This window comes from Garra rufa, unplaced genomic scaffold, assembly GCF_049309525.1.
Source record: "Garra rufa unplaced genomic scaffold, GarRuf1.0 hap1_unplaced_002, whole genome shotgun sequence".
NCBI classification, from domain to species: domain Eukaryota; kingdom Metazoa; phylum Chordata; class Actinopteri; order Cypriniformes; family Cyprinidae; genus Garra; species Garra rufa.
In genome coordinates this window covers 12,988,437-13,004,794 of record NW_027394277.1, presented here as the reverse complement: position 1 = coordinate 13,004,794, position 16,358 = coordinate 12,988,437, and the positions used below count along the sequence as shown (strand labels likewise).

Here is a 16,358-nt window from a genome sequence, read left to right as displayed (position 1 = left end):
AGCGTTTACCTCGTTTTATCGTGTTGTTTTAAAGTCTTTTATGTGAACCTTGTAAATAAACCAAATCTATTTAAACCAATCTTCTTTTATGTCTCATTCTTTTAACCACTAGTCATCTCTCACAGTTAAATCTGACCCCATTTTAGTCTTGTAACTCGGCTGATAAGGCCGATTGTTACACTTGGATGGGAGACCGCCTGGGATTACCAGGTGCTGTAAGCTTTTGCCTTTTCTTCACTATTTATATAATATGCTGGCTTTTACGGAGGCTGATCTTTAAATAGCCCACTTTTTGGAGCAGCCCTCGCTTACGGCCATACCGCGCTGAGAGCGCCCGATCTCGTCTGATCTCGGAAGCTAAGCAGCGTCGGGCCTGCTTAGTACTTGGATGGGAGACCGCCTGGGAATACCAGGTGCTGTAAGCTTTTGCCTTTTCTTCACTATTTATATAATATGCTGGCTTTTACGGAGGCTGATCTTTAAATAGCCCACTTTTTGGAGCAGCCCTCGCTTACGGCCATACCGCGCTGAGAGCGCCCGATCTCGTCTGATCTCGGAAGCTAAGCAGCGTCGGGCCTGCTTAGTACTTGGATGGGAGACCGCCTGGGAATACCAGGTGCTGTAAGCTTTTGCCTTTTCTTCACTATTTATATAATATGCTGGCTTTTAGAAAGACGTGTTTTACCGCTCTATTTATTACAATCATTTAAATGTATTATAGAGTTTTAAGTGTTTTACATGTTTTTTAGGCCATTTTATTACTCTTAACATTTTAAGTGAGTGTGTGTCTTTAAAAAATGGATGGTTGGCCTGCCATGTGACTAGACACATGACAGGAAGCAGGAAGTACAACTGTATAAGAGAGCAGCATGACAAACAAAGGACAGTCACCAAACTGTTGGATTAAGGAGTTGCTAATTTTAGAGCTCACCTTTCCATTCACCACCTGCAAACTTTGGATTACACTTTCTGTGGATTGTATATACACCGGTGGACACTCACATTGGACTTATCAACACACTGGGATTCTTGGACTGTTTTTAGGGTATGGACAAATGAACTGTATTCTTTTAACAGCGTTTACCTCGTTTTATCGTGTTGTTTTAAAGTCTTTTATGTGAACCTTGTAAATAAACCAAATCTATTTAAACCAATCTTCTTTTATGTCTCATTCTTTTAACCACTAGTCATCTCTCACAGTTAAATCTGACCCCATTTTAGTCTTGTAACTCGGCTGATAAGGCCGATTGTTACACTTGGATGGGAGACCGCCTGGGATTACCAGGTGCTGTAAGCTTTTGCCTTTTCTTCACTATTTATATAATATGCTGGCTTTTACGGAGGCTGATCTTTAAATAGCCCACTTTTTGGAGCAGCCCTCGCTTACGGCCATACCGCGCTGAGAGCGCCCGATCTCGTCTGATCTCGGAAGCTAAGCAGCGTCGGGCCTGCTTAGTACTTGGATGGGAGACCGCCTGGGAATACCAGGTGCTGTAAGCTTTTGCCTTTTCTTCACTATTTATATAATATGCTGGCTTTTAGAAAGACGTGTTTTACCGCTCTATTTATTACAATCATTTAAATGTATTATAGAGTTTTAAGTGTTTTACATGTTTTTTAGGCCATTTTATTACTCTTAACATTTTAAGTGAGTGTGTGTCTTTAAAAAATGGATGGTTGGCCTGCCATGTGACTAGACACATGACAGGAAGCAGGAAGTACAACTGTATAAGAGAGCAGCATGACAAACAAAGGACAGTCACCAAACTGTTGGATTGAGGAGTTGCTAATTTTAGAGCTCACCTTTCCATTCACCACCTGCAAACTTTGGATTACACTTTCTGTGGATTGTATATACACCGGTGGACACTCACATTGGACTTATCAACACACTGGGATTCTTGGACTGTTTTTAGGGTATGGACAAATGAACTGTATTCTTTTAACAGCGTTTACCTCGTTTTATCGTGTTGTTTTAAAGTCTTTTATGTGAACCTTGTAAATAAACCAAATCTATTTAAACCAATCTTCTTTTATGTCTCATTCTTTTAACCACTAGTCATCTCTCACAGTTAAATCTGATCCCATTTTAGTCTTGTAACTCGGCTGATAAGGCCGATTGTTACACTTGGATGGGAGACCGCCTGGGAATACCAGGTGCTGTAAGCTTTTGCCTTTTCTTCACTATTTATATAATATGCTGGCTTTTACGGAGGCTGATCTTTAAATAGCCCACTTTTTGGAGCAGCCCTCGCTTACGGCCATACCGCGCTGAGAGCGCCCGATCTCGTCTGATCTCGGAAGCTAAGCAGCGTCGGGCCTGCTTAGTACTTGGATGGGAGACCGCCTGGGAATACCAGGTGCTGTAAGCTTTTGCCTTTTCTTCACTATTTATATAATATGCTGGCTTTTACGGAGGCTGATCTTTAAATAGCCCACTTTTTGGAGCAGCCCTCGCTTACGGCCATACCGCGCTGAGAGCGCCCGATCTCGTCTGATCTCGGAAGCTAAGCAGCGTCGGGCCTGCTTAGTACTTGGATGGGAGACCGCCTGGGAATACCAGGTGCTGTAAGCTTTTGCCTTTTCTTCACTATTTATATAATATGCTGGCTTTTAGAAAGACGTGTTTTACCGCTCTATTTATTACAATCATTTAAATGTATTATAGAGTTTTAAGTGTTTTACATGTTTTTTAGGCCATTTTATTACTCTTAACATTTTAAGTGAGTGTGTGTCTTTAAAAAATGGATGGTTGGCCTGCCATGTGACTAGACACATGACAGGAAGCAGGAAGTACAACTGTATAAGAGAGCAGCATGACAAACAAAGGACAGTCACCAAACTGTTGGATTGAGGAGTTGCTAATTTTAGAGCTCACCTTTCCATTCACCACCTGCAAACTTTGGATTACACTTTCTGTGGATTGTATATACACCGGTGGACACTCACATTGGACTTATCAACACACTGGGATTCTTGGACTGTTTTTAGGGTATGGACAAATGAACTGTATTCTTTTAACAGCGTTTACCTCGTTTTATCGTGTTGTTTTAAAGTCTTTTATGTGAACCTTGTAAATAAACCAAATCTATTTAAACCAATCTTCTTTTATGTCTCATTCTTTTAACCACTAGTCATCTCTCACAGTTAAATCTGATCCCATTTTAGTCTTGTAACTCGGCTGATAAGGCCGATTGTTACACTTGGATGGGAGACCGCCTGGGAATACCAGGTGCTGTAAGCTTTTGCCTTTTCTTCACTATTTATATAATATGCTGGCTTTTACGGAGGCTGATCTTTAAATAGCCCACTTTTTGGAGCAGCCCTCGCTTACGGCCATACCGCGCTGAGAGCGCCCGATCTCGTCTGATCTCGGAAGCTAAGCAGCGTCGGGCCTGCTTAGTACTTGGATGGGAGACCGCCTGGGAATACCAGGTGCTGTAAGCTTTTGCCTTTTCTTCACTATTTATATAATATGCTGGCTTTTACGGAGGCTGATCTTTAAATAGCCCACTTTTTGGAGCAGCCCTCGCTTACGGCCATACCGCGCTGAGAGCGCCCGATCTCGTCTGATCTCGGAAGCTAAGCAGCGTCGGGCCTGCTTAGTACTTGGATGGGAGACCGCCTGGGAATACCAGGTGCTGTAAGCTTTTGCCTTTTCTTCACTATTTATATAATATGCTGGCTTTTAGAAAGACGTGTTTTACCGCTCTATTTATTACAATCATTTAAATGTATTATAGAGTTTTAAGTGTTTTACATGTTTTTTAGGCCATTTTATTACTCTTAACATTTTAAGTGAGTGTGTGTCTTTAAAAAATGGATGGTTGGCCTGCCATGTGACTAGACACATGACAGGAAGCAGGAAGTACAACTGTATAAGAGAGCAGCATGACAAACAAAGGACAGTCACCAAACTGTTGGATTGAGGAGTTGCTAATTTTAGAGCTCACCTTTCCATTCACCACCTGCAAACTTTGGATTACACTTTCTGTGGATTGTATATACACCGGTGGACACTCACATTGGACTTATCAACACACTGGGATTCTTGGACTGTTTTTAGGGTATGGACAAATGAACTGTATTCTTTTAACAGCGTTTACCTCGTTTTATCGTGTTGTTTTAAAGTCTTTTATGTGAACCTTGTAAATAAACCAAATCTATTTAAACCAATCTTCTTTTATGTCTCATTCTTTTAACCACTAGTCATCTCTCACAGTTAAATCTGACCCCATTTTAGTCTTGTAACTCGGCTGATAAGGCCGATTGTTACACTTGGATGGGAGACCGCCTGGGATTACCAGGTGCTGTAAGCTTTTGCCTTTTCTTCACTATTTATATAATATGCTGGCTTTTACGGAGGCTGATCTTTAAATAGCCCACTTTTTGGAGCAGCCCTCGCTTACGGCCATACCGCGCTGAGAGCGCCCGATCTCGTCTGATCTCGGAAGCTAAGCAGCGTCGGGCCTGCTTAGTACTTGGATGGGAGACCGCCTGGGAATACCAGGTGCTGTAAGCTTTTGCCTTTTCTTCACTATTTATATAATATGCTGGCTTTTACGGAGGCTGATCTTTAAATAGCCCACTTTTTGGAGCAGCCCTCGCTTACGGCCATACCGCGCTGAGAGCGCCCGATCTCGTCTGATCTCGGAAGCTAAGCAGCGTCGGGCCTGCTTAGTACTTGGATGGGAGACCGCCTGGGAATACCAGGTGCTGTAAGCTTTTGCCTTTTCTTCACTATTTATATAATATGCTGGCTTTTAGAAAGACGTGTTTTACCGCTCTATTTATTACAATCATTTAAATGTATTATAGAGTTTTAAGTGTTTTACATGTTTTTTAGGCCATTTTATTACTCTTAACATTTTAAGTGAGTGTGTGTCTTTAAAAAATGGATGGTTGGCCTGCCATGTGACTAGACACATGACAGGAAGCAGGAAGTACAACTGTATAAGAGAGCAGCATGACAAACAAAGGACAGTCACCAAACTGTTGGATTGAGGAGTTGCTAATTTTAGAGCTCACCTTTCCATTCACCACCTGCAAACTTTGGATTACACTTTCTGTGGATTGTATATACACCGGTGGACACTCACATTGGACTTATCAACACACTGGGATTCTTGGACTGTTTTTAGGGTATGGACAAATGAACTGTATTCTTTTAACAGCGTTTACCTCGTTTTATCGTGTTGTTTTAAAGTCTTTTATGTGAACCTTGTAAATAAACCAAATCTATTTAAACCAATCTTCTTTTATGTCTCATTCTTTTAACCACTAGTCATCTCTCACAGTTAAATCTGACCCCATTTTAGTCTTGTAACTCGGCTGATAAGGCCGATTGTTACACTTGGATGGGAGACCGCCTGGGATTACCAGGTGCTGTAAGCTTTTGCCTTTTCTTCACTATTTATATAATATGCTGGCTTTTACGGAGGCTGATCTTTAAATAGCCCACTTTTTGGAGCAGCCCTCGCTTACGGCCATACCGCGCTGAGAGCGCCCGATCTCGTCTGATCTCGGAAGCTAAGCAGCGTCGGGCCTGCTTAGTACTTGGATGGGAGACCGCCTGGGAATACCAGGTGCTGTAAGCTTTTGCCTTTTCTTCACTATTTATATAATATGCTGGCTTTTAGAAAGACGTGTTTTACCGCTCTATTTATTACAATCATTTAAATGTATTATAGAGTTTTAAGTGTTTTACATGTTTTTTAGGCCATTTTATTACTCTTAACATTTTAAGTGAGTGTGTGTCTTTAAAAAATGGATGGTTGGCCTGCCATGTGACTAGACACATGACAGGAAGCAGGAAGTACAACTGTATAAGAGAGCAGCATGACAAACAAAGGACAGTCACCAAACTGTTGGATTGAGGAGTTGCTAATTTTAGAGCTCACCTTTCCATTCACCACCTGCAAACTTTGGATTACACTTTCTGTGGATTGTATATACACCGGTGGACACTCACATTGGACTTATCAACACACTGGGATTCTTGGACTGTTTTTAGGGTATGGACAAATGAACTGTATTCTTTTAACAGCGTTTACCTCGTTTTATCGTGTTGTTTTAAAGTCTTTTATGTGAACCTTGTAAATAAACCAAATCTATTTAAACCAATCTTCTTTTATGTCTCATTCTTTTAACCACTAGTCATCTCTCACAGTTAAATCTGATCCCATTTTAGTCTTGTAACTCGGCTGATAAGGCCGATTGTTACACTTGGATGGGAGACCGCCTGGGAATACCAGGTGCTGTAAGCTTTTGCCTTTTCTTCACTATTTATATAATATGCTGGCTTTTACGGAGGCTGATCTTTAAATAGCCCACTTTTTGGAGCAGCCCTCGCTTACGGCCATACCGCGCTGAGAGCGCCCGATCTCGTCTGATCTCGGAAGCTAAGCAGCGTCGGGCCTGCTTAGTACTTGGATGGGAGACCGCCTGGGAATACCAGGTGCTGTAAGCTTTTGCCTTTTCTTCACTATTTATATAATATGCTGGCTTTTACGGAGGCTGATCTTTAAATAGCCCACTTTTTGGAGCAGCCCTCGCTTACGGCCATACCGCGCTGAGAGCGCCCGATCTCGTCTGATCTCGGAAGCTAAGCAGCGTCGGGCCTGCTTAGTACTTGGATGGGAGACCGCCTGGGAATACCAGGTGCTGTAAGCTTTTGCCTTTTCTTCACTATTTATATAATATGCTGGCTTTTACGGAGGCTGATCTTTAAATAGCCCACTTTTTGGAGCAGCCCTCGCTTACGGCCATACCGCGCTGAGAGCGCCCGATCTCGTCTGATCTCGGAAGCTAAGCAGCGTCGGGCCTGCTTAGTACTTGGATGGGAGACCGCCTGGGAATACCAGGTGCTGTAAGCTTTTGCCTTTTCTTCACTATTTATATAATATGCTGGCTTTTAGAAAGACGTGTTTTACCGCTCTATTTATTACAATCATTTAAATGTATTATAGAGTTTTAAGTGTTTTACATGTTTTTTAGGCCATTTTATTACTCTTAACATTTTAAGTGAGTGTGTGTCTTTAAAAAATGGATGGTTGGCCTGCCATGTGACTAGACACATGACAGGAAGCAGGAAGTACAACTGTATAAGAGAGCAGCATGACAAACAAAGGACAGTCACCAAACTGTTGGATTGAGGAGTTGCTAATTTTAGAGCTCACCTTTCCATTCACCACCTGCAAACTTTGGATTACACTTTCTGTGGATTGTATATACACCGGTGGACACTCACATTGGACTTATCAACACACTGGGATTCTTGGACTGTTTTTAGGGTATGGACAAATGAACTGTATTCTTTTAACAGCGTTTACCTCGTTTTATCGTGTTGTTTTAAAGTCTTTTATGTGAACCTTGTAAATAAACCAAATCTATTTAAACCAATCTTCTTTTATGTCTCATTCTTTTAACCACTAGTCATCTCTCACAGTTAAATCTGATCCCATTTTAGTCTTGTAACTCGGCTGATAAGGCCGATTGTTACACTTGGATGGGAGACCGCCTGGGAATACCAGGTGCTGTAAGCTTTTGCCTTTTCTTCACTATTTATATAATATGCTGGCTTTTACGGAGGCTGATCTTTAAATAGCCCACTTTTTGGAGCAGCCCTCGCTTACGGCCATACTGCGCTGAGAGCGCCCGATCTCGTCTGATCTCGGAAGCTAAGCAGCGTCGGGCCTGCTTAGTACTTGGATGGGAGACCGCCTGGGAATACCAGGTGCTGTAAGCTTTTGCCTTTTCTTCACTATTTATATAATATGCTGGCTTTTACGGAGGCTGATCTTTAAATAGCCCACTTTTTGGAGCAGCCCTCGCTTACGGCCATACCGCGCTGAGAGCGCCCGATCTCGTCTGATCTCGGAAGCTAAGCAGCGTCGGGCCTGCTTAGTACTTGGATGGGAGACCGCCTGGGAATACCAGGTGCTGTAAGCTTTTGCCTTTTCTTCACTATTTATATAATATGCTGGCTTTTAGAAAGACGTGTTTTACCGCTCTATTTATTACAATCATTTAAATGTATTATAGAGTTTTAAGTGTTTTACATGTTTTTTAGGCCATTTTATTACTCTTAACATTTTAAGTGAGTGTGTGTCTTTAAAAAATGGATGGTTGGCCTGCCATGTGACTAGACACATGACAGGAAGCAGGAAGTACAACTGTATAAGAGAGCAGCATGACAAACAAAGGACAGTCACCAAACTGTTGGATTGAGGAGTTGCTAATTTTAGAGCTCACCTTTCCATTCACCACCTGCAAACTTTGGATTACACTTTCTGTGGATTGTATATACACCGGTGGACACTCACATTGGACTTATCAACACACTGGGATTCTTGGACTGTTTTTAGGGTATGGACAAATGAACTGTATTCTTTTAACAGCGTTTACCTCGTTTTATCGTGTTGTTTTAAAGTCTTTTATGTGAACCTTGTAAATAAACCAAATCTATTTAAACCAATCTTCTTTTATGTCTCATTCTTTTAACCACTAGTCATCTCTCACAGTTAAATCTGACCCCATTTTAGTCTTGTAACTCGGCTGATAAGGCCGATTGTTACACTTGGATGGGAGACCGCCTGGGATTACCAGGTGCTGTAAGCTTTTGCCTTTTCTTCACTATTTATATAATATGCTGGCTTTTACGGAGGCTGATCTTTAAATAGCCCACTTTTTGGAGCAGCCCTCGCTTACGGCCATACTGCGCTGAGAGCGCCCGATCTCGTCTGATCTCGGAAGCTAAGCAGCGTCGGGCCTGCTTAGTACTTGGATGGGAGACCGCCTGGGAATACCAGGTGCTGTAAGCTTTTGCCTTTTCTTCACTATTTATATAATATGCTGGCTTTTAGAAAGACGTGTTTTACCGCTCTATTTATTACAATCATTTAAATGTATTATAGAGTTTTAAGTGTTTTACATGTTTTTTAGGCCATTTTATTACTCTTAACATTTTAAGTGAGTGTGTGTCTTTAAAAAATGGATGGTTGGCCTGCCATGTGACTAGACACATGACAGGAAGCAGGAAGTACAACTGTATAAGAGAGCAGCATGACAAACAAAGGACAGTCACCAAACTGTTGGATTAAGGAGTTGCTAATTTTAGAGCTCACCTTTCCATTCACCACCTGCAAACTTTGGATTACACTTTCTGTGGATTGTATATACACCGGTGGACACTCACATTGGACTTATCAACACACTGGGATTCTTGGACTGTTTTTAGGGTATGGACAAATGAACTGTATTCTTTTAACAGCGTTTACCTCGTTTTATCGTGTTGTTTTAAAGTCTTTTATGTGAACCTTGTAAATAAACCAAATCTATTTAAACCAATCTTCTTTTATGTCTCATTCTTTTAACCACTAGTCATCTCTCACAGTTAAATCTGACCCCATTTTAGTCTTGTAACTCGGCTGATAAGGCCGATTGTTACACTTGGATGGGAGACCGCCTGGGATTACCAGGTGCTGTAAGCTTTTGCCTTTTCTTCACTATTTATATAATATGCTGGCTTTTACGGAGGCTGATCTTTAAATAGCCCACTTTTTGGAGCAGCCCTCGCTTACGGCCATACCGCGCTGAGAGCGCCCGATCTCGTCTGATCTCGGAAGCTAAGCAGCGTCGGGCCTGCTTAGTACTTGGATGGGAGACCGCCTGGGAATACCAGGTGCTGTAAGCTTTTGCCTTTTCTTCACTATTTATATAATATGCTGGCTTTTACGGAGGCTGATCTTTAAATAGCCCACTTTTTGGAGCAGCCCTCGCTTACGGCCATACCGCGCTGAGAGCGCCCGATCTCGTCTGATCTCGGAAGCTAAGCAGCGTCGGGCCTGCTTAGTACTTGGATGGGAGACCGCCTGGGAATACCAGGTGCTGTAAGCTTTTGCCTTTTCTTCACTATTTATATAATATGCTGGCTTTTAGAAAGACGTGTTTTACCGCTCTATTTATTACAATCATTTAAATGTATTATAGAGTTTTAAGTGTTTTACATGTTTTTTAGGCCATTTTATTACTCTTAACATTTTAAGTGAGTGTGTGTCTTTAAAAAATGGATGGTTGGCCTGCCATGTGACTAGACACATGACAGGAAGCAGGAAGTACAACTGTATAAGAGAGCAGCATGACAAACAAAGGACAGTCACCAAACTGTTGGATTAAGGAGTTGCTAATTTTAGAGCTCACCTTTCCATTCACCACCTGCAAACTTTGGATTACACTTTCTGTGGATTGTATATACACCGGTGGACACTCACATTGGACTTATCAACACACTGGGATTCTTGGACTGTTTTTAGGGTATGGACAAATGAACTGTATTCTTTTAACAGCGTTTACCTCGTTTTATCGTGTTGTTTTAAAGTCTTTTATGTGAACCTTGTAAATAAACCAAATCTATTTAAACCAATCTTCTTTTATGTCTCATTCTTTTAACCACTAGTCATCTCTCACAGTTAAATCTGACCCCATTTTAGTCTTGTAACTCGGCTGATAAGGCCGATTGTTACACTTGGATGGGAGACCGCCTGGGATTACCAGGTGCTGTAAGCTTTTGCCTTTTCTTCACTATTTATATAATATGCTGGCTTTTACGGAGGCTGATCTTTAAATAGCCCACTTTTTGGAGCAGCCCTCGCTTACGGCCATACCGCGCTGAGAGCGCCCGATCTCGTCTGATCTCGGAAGCTAAGCAGCGTCGGGCCTGCTTAGTACTTGGATGGGAGACCGCCTGGGAATACCAGGTGCTGTAAGCTTTTGCCTTTTCTTCACTATTTATATAATATGCTGGCTTTTAGAAAGACGTGTTTTACCGCTCTATTTATTACAATCATTTAAATGTATTATAGAGTTTTAAGTGTTTTACATGTTTTTTAGGCCATTTTATTACTCTTAACATTTTAAGTGAGTGTGTGTCTTTAAAAAATGGATGGTTGGCCTGCCATGTGACTAGACACATGACAGGAAGCAGGAAGTACAACTGTATAAGAGAGCAGCATGACAAACAAAGGACAGTCACCAAACTGTTGGATTGAGGAGTTGCTAATTTTAGAGCTCACCTTTCCATTCACCACCTGCAAACTTTGGATTACACTTTCTGTGGATTGTATATACACCGGTGGACACTCACATTGGACTTATCAACACACTGGGATTCTTGGACTGTTTTTAGGGTATGGACAAATGAACTGTATTCTTTTAACAGCGTTTACCTCGTTTTATCGTGTTGTTTTAAAGTCTTTTATGTGAACCTTGTAAATAAACCAAATCTATTTAAACCAATCTTCTTTTATGTCTCATTCTTTTAACCACTAGTCATCTCTCACAGTTAAATCTGATCCCATTTTAGTCTTGTAACTCGGCTGATAAGGCCGATTGTTACACTTGGATGGGAGACCGCCTGGGAATACCAGGTGCTGTAAGCTTTTGCCTTTTCTTCACTATTTATATAATATGCTGGCTTTTACGGAGGCTGATCTTTAAATAGCCCACTTTTTGGAGCAGCCCTCGCTTACGGCCATACCGCGCTGAGAGCGCCCGATCTCGTCTGATCTCGGAAGCTAAGCAGCGTCGGGCCTGCTTAGTACTTGGATGGGAGACCGCCTGGGAATACCAGGTGCTGTAAGCTTTTGCCTTTTCTTCACTATTTATATAATATGCTGGCTTTTACGGAGGCTGATCTTTAAATAGCCCACTTTTTGGAGCAGCCCTCGCTTACGGCCATACCGCGCTGAGAGCGCCCGATCTCGTCTGATCTCGGAAGCTAAGCAGGGTCGGGCCTGCTTAGTACTTGGATGGGAGACCGCCTGGGAATACCAGGTGCTGTAAGCTTTTGCCTTTTCTTCACTATTTATATAATATGCTGGCTTTTAGAAAGACGTGTTTTACCGCTCTATTTATTACAATCATTTAAATGTATTATAGAGTTTTAAGTGTTTTACATGTTTTTTAGGCCATTTTATTACTCTTAACATTTTAAGTGAGTGTGTGTCTTTAAAAAATGGATGGTTGGCCTGCCATGTGACTAGACACATGACAGGAAGCAGGAAGTACAACTGTATAAGAGAGCAGCATGACAAACAAAGGACAGTCACCAAACTGTTGGATTGAGGAGTTGCTAATTTTAGAGCTCACCTTTCCATTCACCACCTGCAAACTTTGGATTACACTTTCTGTGGATTGTATATACACCGGTGGACACTCACATTGGACTTATCAACACACTGGGATTCTTGGACTGTTTTTAGGGTATGGACAAATGAACTGTATTCTTTTAACAGCGTTTACCTCGTTTTATCGTGTTGTTTTAAAGTCTTTTATGTGAACCTTGTAAATAAACCAAATCTATTTAAACCAATCTTCTTTTATGTCTCATTCTTTTAACCACTAGTCATCTCTCACAGTTAAATCTGATCCCATTTTAGTCTTGTAACTCGGCTGATAAGGCCGATTGTTACACTTGGATGGGAGACCGCCTGGGAATACCAGGTGCTGTAAGCTTTTGCCTTTTCTTCACTATTTATATAATATGCTGGCTTTTACGGAGGCTGATCTTTAAATAGCCCACTTTTTGGAGCAGCCCTCGCTTACGGCCATACCGCGCTGAGAGCGCCCGATCTCGTCTGATCTCGGAAGCTAAGCAGCGTCGGGCCTGCTTAGTACTTGGATGGGAGACCGCCTGGGAATACCAGGTGCTGTAAGCTTTTGCCTTTTCTTCACTATTTATATAATATGCTGGCTTTTACGGAGGCTGATCTTTAAATAGCCCACTTTTTGGAGCAGCCCTCGCTTACGGCCATACCGCGCTGAGAGCGCCCGATCTCGTCTGATCTCGGAAGCTAAGCAGCGTCGGGCCTGCTTAGTACTTGGATGGGAGACCGCCTGGGAATACCAGGTGCTGTAAGCTTTTGCCTTTTCTTCACTATTTATATAATATGCTGGCTTTTAGAAAGACGTGTTTTACCGCTCTATTTATTACAATCATTTAAATGTATTATAGAGTTTTAAGTGTTTTACATGTTTTTTAGGCCATTTTATTACTCTTAACATTTTAAGTGAGTGTGTGTCTTTAAAAAATGGATGGTTGGCCTGCCATGTGACTAGACACATGACAGGAAGCAGGAAGTACAACTGTATAAGAGAGCAGCATGACAAACAAAGGACAGTCACCAAACTGTTGGATTAAGGAGTTGCTAATTTTAGAGCTCACCTTTCCATTCACCACCTGCAAACTTTGGATTACACTTTCTGTGGATTGTATATACACCGGTGGACACTCACATTGGACTTATCAACACACTGGGATTCTTGGACTGTTTTTAGGGTATGGACAAATGAACTGTATTCTTTTAACAGCGTTTACCTCGTTTTATCGTGTTGTTTTAAAGTCTTTTATGTGAACCTTGTAAATAAACCAAATCTATTTAAACCAATCTTCTTTTATGTCTCATTCTTTTAACCACTAGTCATCTCTCACAGTTAAATCTGACCCCATTTTAGTCTTGTAACTCGGCTGATAAGGCCGATTGTTACACTTGGATGGGAGACCGCCTGGGATTACCAGGTGCTGTAAGCTTTTGCCTTTTCTTCACTATTTATATAATATGCTGGCTTTTACGGAGGCTGATCTTTAAATAGCCCACTTTTTGGAGCAGCCCTCGCTTACGGCCATACCGCGCTGAGAGCGCCCGATCTCGTCTGATCTCGGAAGCTAAGCAGCGTCGGGCCTGCTTAGTACTTGGATGGGAGACCGCCTGGGAATACCAGGTGCTGTAAGCTTTTGCCTTTTCTTCACTATTTATATAATATGCTGGCTTTTAGAAAGACGTGTTTTACCGCTCTATTTATTACAATCATTTAAATGTATTATAGAGTTTTAAGTGTTTTACATGTTTTTTAGGCCATTTTATTACTCTTAACATTTTAAGTGAGTGTGTGTCTTTAAAAAATGGATGGTTGGCCTGCCATGTGACTAGACACATGACAGGAAGCAGGAAGTACAACTGTATAAGAGAGCAGCATGACAAACAAAGGACAGTCACCAAACTGTTGGATTGAGGAGTTGCTAATTTTAGAGCTCACCTTTCCATTCACCACCTGCAAACTTTGGATTACACTTTCTGTGGATTGTATATACACCGGTGGACACTCACATTGGACTTATCAACACACTGGGATTCTTGGACTGTTTTTAGGGTATGGACAAATGAACTGTATTCTTTTAACAGCGTTTACCTCGTTTTATCGTGTTGTTTTAAAGTCTTTTATGTTAACCTTGTAAATAAACCAAATCTATTTAAACCAATCTTCTTTTATGTCTCATTCTTTTAACCACTAGTCATCTCTCACAGTTAAATCTGACCCCATTTTAGTCTTGTAACTCGGCTGATAAGGCCGATTGTTACACTTGGATGGGAGACCGCCTGGGAATACCAGGTGCTGTAAGCTTTTGCCTTTTCTTCACTATTTATATAATATGCTGGCTTTTACGGAGGCTGATCTTTAAATAGCCCACTTTTTGGAGCAGCCCTCGCTTACGGCCATACCGCGCTGAGAGCGCCCGATCTCGTCTGATCTCGGAAGCTAAGCAGCGTCGGGCCTGCTTAGTACTTGGATGGGAGACCGCCTGGGAATACCAGGTGCTGTAAGCTTTTGCCTTTTCTTCACTATTTATATAATATGCTGGCTTTTACGGAGGCTGATCTTTAAATAGCCCACTTTTTGGAGCAGCCCTCGCTTACGGCCATACCGCGCTGAGAGCGCCCGATCTCGTCTGATCTCGGAAGCTAAGCAGCGTCGGGCCTGCTTAGTACTTGGATGGGAGACCGCCTGGGAATACCAGGTGCTGTAAGCTTTTGCCTTTTCTTCACTATTTATATAATATGCTGGCTTTTAGAAAGACGTGTTTTACCGCTCTATTTATTACAATCATTTAAATGTATTATAGAGTTTTAAGTGTTTTACATGTTTTTTAGGCCATTTTATTACTCTTAACATTTTAAGTGAGTGTGTGTCTTTAAAAAATGGATGGTTGGCCTGCCATGTGACTAGACACATGACAGGAAGCAGGAAGTACAACTGTATAAGAGAGCAGCATGACAAACAAAGGACAGTCACCAAACTGTTGGATTGAGGAGTTGCTAATTTTAGAGCTCACCTTTCCATTCACCACCTGCAAACTTTGGATTACACTTTCTGTGGATTGTATATACACCGGTGGACACTCACATTGGACTTATCAACACACTGGGATTCTTGGACTGTTTTTAGGGTATGGACAAATGAACTGTATTCTTTTAACAGCGTTTACCTCGTTTTATCGTGTTGTTTTAAAGTCTTTTATGTGAACCTTGTAAATAAACCAAATCTATTTAAACCAATCTTCTTTTATGTCTCATTCTTTTAACCACTAGTCATCTCTCACAGTTAAATCTGATCCCATTTTAGTCTTGTAACTCGGCTGATAAGGCCGATTGTTACACTTGGATGGGAGACCGCCTGGGAATACCAGGTGCTGTAAGCTTTTGCCTTTTCTTCACTATTTATATAATATGCTGGCTTTTACGGAGGCTGATCTTTAAATAGCCCACTTTTTGGAGCAGCCCTCGCTTACGGCCATACTGCGCTGAGAGCGCCCGATCTCGTCTGATCTCGGAAGCTAAGCAGCGTCGGGCCTGCTTAGTACTTGGATGGGAGACCGCCTGGGAATACCAGGTGCTGTAAGCTTTTGCCTTTTCTTCACTATTTATATAATATGCTGGCTTTTACGGAGGCTGATCTTTAAATAGCCCACTTTTTGGAGCAGCCCTCGCTTACGGCCATACCGCGCTGAGAGCGCCCGATCTCGTCTGATCTCGGAAGCTAAGCAGCGTCGGGCCTGCTTAGTACTTGGATGGGAGACCGCCTGGGAATACCAGGTGCTGTAAGCTTTTGCCTTTTCTTCACTATTTATATAATATGCTGGCTTTTAGAAAGACGTGTTTTACCGCTCTATTTATTACAATCATTTAAATGTATTATAGAGTTTTAAGTGTTTTACATGTTTTTTAGGCCATTTTATTACTCTTAACATTTTAAGTGAGTGTGTGTCTTTAAAAAATGGATGGTTGGCCTGCCATGTGACTAGACACATGACAGGAAGCAGGAAGTACAACTGTATAAGAGAGCAGCATGACAAACAAAGGACAGTCACCAAACTGTTGGATTGAGGAGTTGCTAATTTTAGAGCTCACCTTTCCATTCACCACCTGCAAACTTTGGATTACACTTTCTGTGGATTGTATATACACCGGTGGACACTCACATTGGACTTATCAACACACTGGGATTCTTGGACTGTTTTTAGG

The 16,358-nt window shown here is 41.7% G+C and overlaps 28 non-coding genes across 28 annotated transcripts; all 28 read left to right on the top strand.

Annotated features, from left to right (window-relative positions):
* The first annotated feature begins 306 nt into the window (after positions 1-306).
* On the top strand, positions 307-425 carry LOC141306405 (5S ribosomal RNA). The gene has a single exon (XR_012345365.1). It is a non-coding gene; the product is annotated as a 5S ribosomal RNA (ribosomal RNA).
* Positions 426-509: 84 nt separating this feature from the next.
* LOC141306404 (5S ribosomal RNA) lies at positions 510-628 on the top strand. Its single transcript, XR_012345363.1, has one exon. It is a non-coding gene; the product is annotated as a 5S ribosomal RNA (ribosomal RNA).
* Positions 629-1,381: 753 nt separating this feature from the next.
* On the top strand, positions 1,382-1,500 carry LOC141306403 (5S ribosomal RNA). Its single transcript, XR_012345362.1, has one exon. It is a non-coding gene; the product is annotated as a 5S ribosomal RNA (ribosomal RNA).
* A 753-nt stretch (positions 1,501-2,253) lies between these two features.
* LOC141306402 (5S ribosomal RNA) lies at positions 2,254-2,372 on the top strand. The gene has a single exon (XR_012345361.1). It is a non-coding gene; the product is annotated as a 5S ribosomal RNA (ribosomal RNA).
* An 84-nt stretch (positions 2,373-2,456) lies between these two features.
* Positions 2,457-2,575, top strand: LOC141306401 (5S ribosomal RNA). Its single transcript, XR_012345360.1, has one exon. It is a non-coding gene; the product is annotated as a 5S ribosomal RNA (ribosomal RNA).
* A 753-nt stretch (positions 2,576-3,328) lies between these two features.
* LOC141306400 (5S ribosomal RNA) lies at positions 3,329-3,447 on the top strand. Its single transcript, XR_012345359.1, has one exon. It is a non-coding gene; the product is annotated as a 5S ribosomal RNA (ribosomal RNA).
* Positions 3,448-3,531: 84 nt separating this feature from the next.
* LOC141306397 (5S ribosomal RNA) lies at positions 3,532-3,650 on the top strand. The gene has a single exon (XR_012345357.1). It is a non-coding gene; the product is annotated as a 5S ribosomal RNA (ribosomal RNA).
* A 753-nt stretch (positions 3,651-4,403) lies between these two features.
* Positions 4,404-4,522, top strand: LOC141306396 (5S ribosomal RNA). The gene has a single exon (XR_012345356.1). It is a non-coding gene; the product is annotated as a 5S ribosomal RNA (ribosomal RNA).
* An 84-nt stretch (positions 4,523-4,606) lies between these two features.
* On the top strand, positions 4,607-4,725 carry LOC141306395 (5S ribosomal RNA). Its single transcript, XR_012345355.1, has one exon. It is a non-coding gene; the product is annotated as a 5S ribosomal RNA (ribosomal RNA).
* A 753-nt stretch (positions 4,726-5,478) lies between these two features.
* On the top strand, positions 5,479-5,597 carry LOC141306394 (5S ribosomal RNA). Its single transcript, XR_012345354.1, has one exon. It is a non-coding gene; the product is annotated as a 5S ribosomal RNA (ribosomal RNA).
* Positions 5,598-6,350: 753 nt separating this feature from the next.
* On the top strand, positions 6,351-6,469 carry LOC141306393 (5S ribosomal RNA). The gene has a single exon (XR_012345352.1). It is a non-coding gene; the product is annotated as a 5S ribosomal RNA (ribosomal RNA).
* Positions 6,470-6,553: 84 nt separating this feature from the next.
* On the top strand, positions 6,554-6,672 carry LOC141306392 (5S ribosomal RNA). The gene has a single exon (XR_012345351.1). It is a non-coding gene; the product is annotated as a 5S ribosomal RNA (ribosomal RNA).
* Positions 6,673-6,756: 84 nt separating this feature from the next.
* On the top strand, positions 6,757-6,875 carry LOC141306391 (5S ribosomal RNA). The gene has a single exon (XR_012345350.1). It is a non-coding gene; the product is annotated as a 5S ribosomal RNA (ribosomal RNA).
* Positions 6,876-7,628: 753 nt separating this feature from the next.
* Positions 7,629-7,747, top strand: LOC141307070 (5S ribosomal RNA). Its single transcript, XR_012346026.1, has one exon. It is a non-coding gene; the product is annotated as a 5S ribosomal RNA (ribosomal RNA).
* An 84-nt stretch (positions 7,748-7,831) lies between these two features.
* Positions 7,832-7,950, top strand: LOC141306390 (5S ribosomal RNA). The gene has a single exon (XR_012345349.1). It is a non-coding gene; the product is annotated as a 5S ribosomal RNA (ribosomal RNA).
* A 753-nt stretch (positions 7,951-8,703) lies between these two features.
* Positions 8,704-8,822, top strand: LOC141307069 (5S ribosomal RNA). The gene has a single exon (XR_012346025.1). It is a non-coding gene; the product is annotated as a 5S ribosomal RNA (ribosomal RNA).
* A 753-nt stretch (positions 8,823-9,575) lies between these two features.
* On the top strand, positions 9,576-9,694 carry LOC141306389 (5S ribosomal RNA). Its single transcript, XR_012345348.1, has one exon. It is a non-coding gene; the product is annotated as a 5S ribosomal RNA (ribosomal RNA).
* Positions 9,695-9,778: 84 nt separating this feature from the next.
* On the top strand, positions 9,779-9,897 carry LOC141306387 (5S ribosomal RNA). The gene has a single exon (XR_012345347.1). It is a non-coding gene; the product is annotated as a 5S ribosomal RNA (ribosomal RNA).
* A 753-nt stretch (positions 9,898-10,650) lies between these two features.
* Positions 10,651-10,769, top strand: LOC141306385 (5S ribosomal RNA). Its single transcript, XR_012345345.1, has one exon. It is a non-coding gene; the product is annotated as a 5S ribosomal RNA (ribosomal RNA).
* A 753-nt stretch (positions 10,770-11,522) lies between these two features.
* Positions 11,523-11,641, top strand: LOC141306384 (5S ribosomal RNA). The gene has a single exon (XR_012345344.1). It is a non-coding gene; the product is annotated as a 5S ribosomal RNA (ribosomal RNA).
* An 84-nt stretch (positions 11,642-11,725) lies between these two features.
* Positions 11,726-11,844, top strand: LOC141307132 (5S ribosomal RNA). Its single transcript, XR_012346086.1, has one exon. It is a non-coding gene; the product is annotated as a 5S ribosomal RNA (ribosomal RNA).
* Positions 11,845-12,597: 753 nt separating this feature from the next.
* On the top strand, positions 12,598-12,716 carry LOC141306383 (5S ribosomal RNA). The gene has a single exon (XR_012345343.1). It is a non-coding gene; the product is annotated as a 5S ribosomal RNA (ribosomal RNA).
* An 84-nt stretch (positions 12,717-12,800) lies between these two features.
* On the top strand, positions 12,801-12,919 carry LOC141306382 (5S ribosomal RNA). The gene has a single exon (XR_012345341.1). It is a non-coding gene; the product is annotated as a 5S ribosomal RNA (ribosomal RNA).
* Positions 12,920-13,672: 753 nt separating this feature from the next.
* Positions 13,673-13,791, top strand: LOC141306381 (5S ribosomal RNA). The gene has a single exon (XR_012345340.1). It is a non-coding gene; the product is annotated as a 5S ribosomal RNA (ribosomal RNA).
* Positions 13,792-14,544: 753 nt separating this feature from the next.
* Positions 14,545-14,663, top strand: LOC141306380 (5S ribosomal RNA). Its single transcript, XR_012345339.1, has one exon. It is a non-coding gene; the product is annotated as a 5S ribosomal RNA (ribosomal RNA).
* An 84-nt stretch (positions 14,664-14,747) lies between these two features.
* Positions 14,748-14,866, top strand: LOC141306379 (5S ribosomal RNA). Its single transcript, XR_012345338.1, has one exon. It is a non-coding gene; the product is annotated as a 5S ribosomal RNA (ribosomal RNA).
* A 753-nt stretch (positions 14,867-15,619) lies between these two features.
* On the top strand, positions 15,620-15,738 carry LOC141307068 (5S ribosomal RNA). Its single transcript, XR_012346023.1, has one exon. It is a non-coding gene; the product is annotated as a 5S ribosomal RNA (ribosomal RNA).
* Positions 15,739-15,822: 84 nt separating this feature from the next.
* LOC141306378 (5S ribosomal RNA) lies at positions 15,823-15,941 on the top strand. Its single transcript, XR_012345337.1, has one exon. It is a non-coding gene; the product is annotated as a 5S ribosomal RNA (ribosomal RNA).
* Positions 15,942-16,358: the final 417 nt, after the last annotated feature.